Source organism: Excalfactoria chinensis, chromosome 3 (genome assembly GCF_039878825.1).
Source record: "Excalfactoria chinensis isolate bCotChi1 chromosome 3, bCotChi1.hap2, whole genome shotgun sequence".
NCBI lineage: Eukaryota > Metazoa > Chordata > Aves > Galliformes > Phasianidae > Excalfactoria > Excalfactoria chinensis.
In genome coordinates this window covers 10,953,628-10,959,343 of record NC_092827.1, presented here as the reverse complement: position 1 = coordinate 10,959,343, position 5,716 = coordinate 10,953,628, and the positions used below count along the sequence as shown (strand labels likewise).

Here is a 5,716-nt window from a genome sequence, read left to right as displayed (position 1 = left end):
CAGCCTTCTGTCCCCTTGAGGTTTGTCAGCCTCCCCAGGGCTCCTTGCAGTGTTGGGTGTGCAGGTTGATGCAGCCGAATGGACTGGGATGGGCATGGGGAGCACAGCTTGGGAAGCCAGTGCTGGGATCTATGCAACTGAGAAGTTGTTACTCTGGGAGTGGTGGGGTGAGCATAAGAGGAGCCTTGTTATTTACTGCGTGTTGTGTTTTGGATAGGTCTGATCAAGAGGACTGCCACTGAGCCTGGACCCTTGAAACTCCACGAAGATGTTCTGGCTCCTGGTCAAGTTCTTCCTCATTGTTCAGCTGCAAAACGTTATGAAAATACTGGGCTTCCACATCTTTGTGAGACTGCTCTGCTCATTAGCTCTGATACTTGCCCTGTCCTTGCAAAGGGCGAAGCTGCAGGTAAGGAAGGAGCCCACTCTCCAGCCTTCCCACCCTCCTCCAGCATTGGGGGCCCTCCTTGGATCTTCTGGGCACTTGCACCCTGGGCTGGAGGGATCCCACTGGAAGGGAGTTGTGCCCCACTAAGCCTTCCTGTGTGCACACAGAACAACGCTGTGAGAAGGAGCCCAAGGAGATGCACAACCCAGAGGGAAACTGTGCAGAGGCATGAGAGGACGTCGGTGAGGGTTGCAGAAAATCGAGAGAGGTGTGTGTTATATAGGGTGGAACTGCTATCAAGGGGCCAGGCTTGATCCAAGTGTTGTCCAGGAGATACTCACTGCCCTGTGCTCACACCCACCACAGCCCCTTTGCCCAGAGCCCCCGTGTTGGAGTCCCTGGCCACTGGGCTCCTCACTATTCCCAGTATACTGGCCTTCCTGCCCTGAGGATTCCAGCTCAAAGGGATCCAAAGGGAGCCCTAAGATCCCTCCCCCTTTCTTTTCTCTCTCTCAGATCGAGACAGCAGATTCTGGTCTATCATCTGACCCGTGGCTGCAGGTTGCATGTGGTGGATAGAAGAGACTGCATCCTGTGTAGGCAGTAGCAGCCCCTCTCAACACCACCAGCCCAGTAGTCACGAGGACTGCACGGGCTGAGACACGTCCATTTTGATGTATCATTTTGAGATAACATAAGAGAGACAAGAATGGCTGTAAGGAGCAGGGCAGTGGTGAGCCCAGACTTGACAGAGTAAAACACAAATATCCTAAAAACATCTCCAAGTGTTTCTTAAGTACTGAATGAGGGTCTTACACACTTGAAGCTGAGCATGGTGGGTCATCAACAGCTGAATATTACAGAGAACTTAGACGAGAGCCCTTCCCTCCCTCCTTCCCCACTCTACAGAGTCAGAAATGCCCCCCAAACTCTTGATGAGTGCAAACCCACCAGAGAGAAGGCTGGAGGGAGCTCACACTGTGCCAGAAGATGTAGCTTCCCATGAGCCTTAGGGCTGTCCATCCAGGTAAGTGGCCCTGGAAAGATGTTGGTGCTGCTGGATGCTTCCCTGGCTCTGCTAGTACCCCAGAGAGGACAGAGCAGGGTCAGCCCCTTGCAGAGCCCTCCTATTTCTTTCTCAGCATCCCCTCAGGAGCATTTGAGGAACATTCCAATGACACCAGCACCTTGGCTCCAGCTCAGCTCTTGCACTCCTCACCTCTGCAGCAGGGTGCTGCGCTCCATAGGGGATGCCAACCGCTGCCCCAGAGGGCAAAGGGTCACAAGACCCCATCGTGGGTGTTCTGCAGGGGCTGGCTGGGCACTGCTGCCAGCCCAGGGGAATGATACCCAGCCTTGAGGACGGAGCTCCTCCCGCCTCATTTCTGTGTGAGTGAAGACAGGAATGCACAGATAAATGCAGAAGAGGAGGCCCAGCAGGAGTGAAATATGTCCTGAGGCTACCAAGAGGCTGTGGGAAGAGAAGAGCATGGGGCTGGGGCAGGCGGTGGTTCTGAGCTGGAGGTTGGATGCTCCGTGCTTCATGCCCCCAGAAGCTTCTTGACCATGTAGCCTGGCATGCTGTAGAGGAAGAGGGCCACCATGATGAGGAGCAACAGGGCCAGCACGATTTTGATAATGAGCCACTTGTAGCGGGTGCAGATGAGGTATTTGATGGACTTGAGAGGGCTGAGGAACCAGATGAAAGACGTGTCTGGACGGCTGCCGAGGAAGCAAACACCCATCATGAACATCACAGTCACGGAGAGGGCAGGTAGCACACCTAGAGGACCACAGGGTGGAAAGGGAGACCAGGGGTCCATCCCTGGGTGACCTTTGTAAGGGGAATTAGTAGGATATATGCCGGACAGAGCAAGGGCAGGGATGTGGGGGAGCCAGGGGGAGCTAGTGTCCCGTTGGTCAGGACCAGAGAGGAGGAGGAGGAGGTGGGAGGCCAGAAAAAGCAAATGAAGCTAAGTGGAAAGGCAGCCAGGCATTGAATAGTGGGCAATGGTGGGGAACTAAAGGAGAAGGACGTGCCCATGATTCCCATCCCTGTGGTGTGACCCTTCTTCACCTCCCCATGCATGGCTCCCTCCCTGAGCACAACCCAACAGCATCTCATAGGAGATATAGGCTCCATAGGGCCTTTTATCCCCCATTTCTGTGGGGTGGTTCTTTCTTCTTCTTTGAAGTTTGAGGATTACTAAAAATGCTCAGCATTTTTGGGAATGTATCTCGAACAAACACTGAACGTCAAAATGGTTTTAAACCAGCTTTTGTGACATTCCTGGCCCACAGATAAGCCAGGAAGGAGGGATGCCTCTGTTTGCTGGACACAAGCATTATCGCCTTCTGCAGTGGTCTGCTCCTTCAAGCAGCACCCCTGAAAAAGACTGCTTGTCCTGTCTCTGCTTATCTTTGCACTCATAAGCAGAGATGGCACAATAACACCCACCATTCACCCTCCTAGATAGTTAGCAGTCGCCAGTCAGAGTCTTATCATCAGAAAAGCCTCACGAAGCAAGCTTTGAGACAACAAAAGAAAACCAGTTCTGTCTTTCACACAAAGGAAAGCAGATGATGAGAAAGGCTTGTTTTTAACATCTGCCTCAACTTCTAGAGAGGAGATATGGAAAGGGATTGCCCTGAAAATATCAGCACATAGAGATGCAAGTAGTGGTCCACATAGCAGCAGCAGCCAGCAGAGAGCATAGCAAATTCATCTTGAGTCTCGGGGAAGATTTGGTGTGTGGAGTCATAAAGATATAGAGATAATAGAACCACAGAATGGTATGAATTAGAAGAAACCTTTAAAGGCCACCCAGTCCCACTCTCCTTCAATGAACAGGGACACCCACAGCTCCATCAGATGCTCAGAGCCCCGTCCAGCCTGACCTTGGGTGTCTTCAGGGATGGGGCACCACCACCTCTCTGGCCAACCTGTGCCTGTGCCTTACCGCCCTTATTGTAGACGTTAGAATTTAAGCAGTCTCTTTCATCTTAGAACATGAACCATCCCATCTCCTCTTTGTCCATGCCCCTCAGTTATCTGCAGTTTCAGGGGCCGATACCGGCTCCCCCCACCGCGGCCCCACCAACCTCTCGCCTGCTTCGCGGCTCACGCGAAAACGCGTTGCCTGGCAACACACCTACTACGCACGCGCAGCGGCAGGGCGATCCCGCTGAGGCATCGCGTAGTTGCCTAGCAACAAGAATGCGGCGCATGCGCGGTAACGGCGGCCTGGCCGCTTTGTGGCTCTGCGCCGTCAGGCAACGGCACGTCCGTCCGTGCTTCCCGCCAGAGTTCGCCGCTGCGCATGCGCAGTAGAGCCAAGGGGGATGAGGATGGGAGGTAGCTCAGGGTTGAGGCTGTGGGCAGCGATGGAAGTGCTCAGTCAGTCTGAAGGACAGAGGGGTGCAGGAAGGATGGACATTGCTCAGGAAGGAGATTTGTAAATCTCTTAACAGAAAGAGGAAGGCTACGGAGAATCTCGTGTTTATTGGATGTGGCGGGCAATGTTATCATGGAGAACAAGCAGAAGGCTGAGGGTTGGCTATAGCTCAGCCCTGGGCAGCCATTGCGAATCACAGTGATGTCACCATCACGTCACAGTCACGGCCCTGGTTTAGTGGGCTTCTGGATGCTCCAGTCTCTGCCTGCGTGGCAGAGTAAGCAGCTGAGGAGTGTGGCAGTTGAGCTGGGACAAGGAGAAGTGAGGTGGGTAGGAGTGGGTGCCCTATGTTGCCCCAGCCTTCTGTCCCCTTGAGGTTTGTCAGCCTCCCCAGGGCTCCTTGCAGTGCTGGGTGTGCAGGTTGATGCAGCCGAATGGACTGGGATGGGCATGGGGAGCACAGCTTGGGAAGCCAGTGCTGGGATCTATGCAACTGAGAAGTTGTTACTCTGGGAGTGGTGGGGTGAGCATAAGAGGAGCCTTGTTATTAACTGCGTGTTGTGTTTTGGATAGGTCTGATCAAGAGGACTGCCACTGAGCCTGGACCCTTGAAACTCCACGAAGATGTTCTGGCTCCTGGTCAAGTTCTTCCTCATTGTTCAGCTGCAAAATGTTATGAAAATACTGGGCTTCCACATCTTTGTGAGACTGCTCTGCTCATTAGCTCTGATACTTGCCCTGTCCTTGCAAAGGGCGAAGCTGCAGGTAAGGAAGGAGCCCACTCTCCAGCCTTCCCACCCTCCTCCAGCACTGGGGGCCCTCCTTGGATCTTCTGGGCACTTGCACCCTCGGCTGGAGGGATCCCACTGGAAGGGCGTTGTGCCCCACTAAGCCTTCCTGTGTGCACACAGAACAACGCTGTGAGAAGGAGCCCAAGGAGATGCATAACCCAGAGGGAAAGTGTGCAAAGGCATGAGAGGACGTCGGTGAGGGTTGCAGAAAATCGAGAGAGGTGTGTGTTATATAGGGTGGAACTGCTATCAAGGGGCCAGGCTTGATCCAAGTGTTGTCCAGGAGATGCCCACTGCCCTGTGCTCACACCCACCACAGCCCCTTTGCCCAGAGCCCCCGTGTTGGAGTCCCTGGCCACTGGGCTTCTCACGATTCCCAGTATACTGGCCTTCCTGCCCTGAGGATTCCAGCTCAAAGGGATCCAAAGGGAGCCCTAAGATCCCTCCCCCCTTCTTTTCTCTCTCTCAGATCGAGACAGCAGATTCTGGTCTATCATCTGACCCGTGGCTGCAGGTTGCATGTGGTGGATAGAAGAGACTGCATCCTGTGTAGGCAGTAGCAGCCCCTCTCAACACCACCAGCCCAGTAGTCACGAGGACTGCACGGGCTGAGACACGTCCATTTTGATGTATCATTTTGAGATAACATAAGAGAGACAAGAATGGCTGTAAGGAGCAGGTCAGTGGTGAGCCCAGAGTTGACAGAGTAAAACACAAATACCCTAAAAACATCTCCGAGTGTTTCTTAAGTACTGAATGAGGGTTTTACACACTTGAAGCTGAGCATGGTGGGTCATCAACAGCTGAATATTACAGAGAACTTAGACGAGAGCCCTTCCCTCCCTCCTTCCCCACTCTACAGAGTCAGAAATGCCCGTGATTCCCATTCCTGTGGTGTGACCCTTCTTCACTTCCCCATGCATGGCTCCCTCCCTGAGCACAACCCAGCAGCATCTCATAGGAGTCCAGGCATCTGCTGGGGAGATGGGTTTTCTGCTTACTTGGTTTTCTCCATTGGGTCAGGCTCATTGCGAGCCAGCCCAGCGGGTGATTTCTCTGCCTCCTCTGCAGTCAGGAGGTGCAGTTCAGCCTCGACTTTCCCCTGAAGGGAGAGAAGGGTGCTGTGCCCCAGGCTATGCTCC

General features: G+C 53.7%; 1 long non-coding RNA gene across 1 annotated transcript; it reads left to right on the top strand.

The window, feature by feature from the left end:
• The first annotated feature begins 3,732 nt into the window (after positions 1–3,732).
• LOC140250586 (uncharacterized) lies at positions 3,733–5,390 on the top strand. The gene is made up of 3 exons (XR_011903209.1): positions 3,733–4,109; positions 4,357–4,795; positions 5,044–5,390. It is a non-coding gene; the product is annotated as an uncharacterized lncRNA (long non-coding RNA).
• Positions 5,391–5,716: the final 326 nt, after the last annotated feature.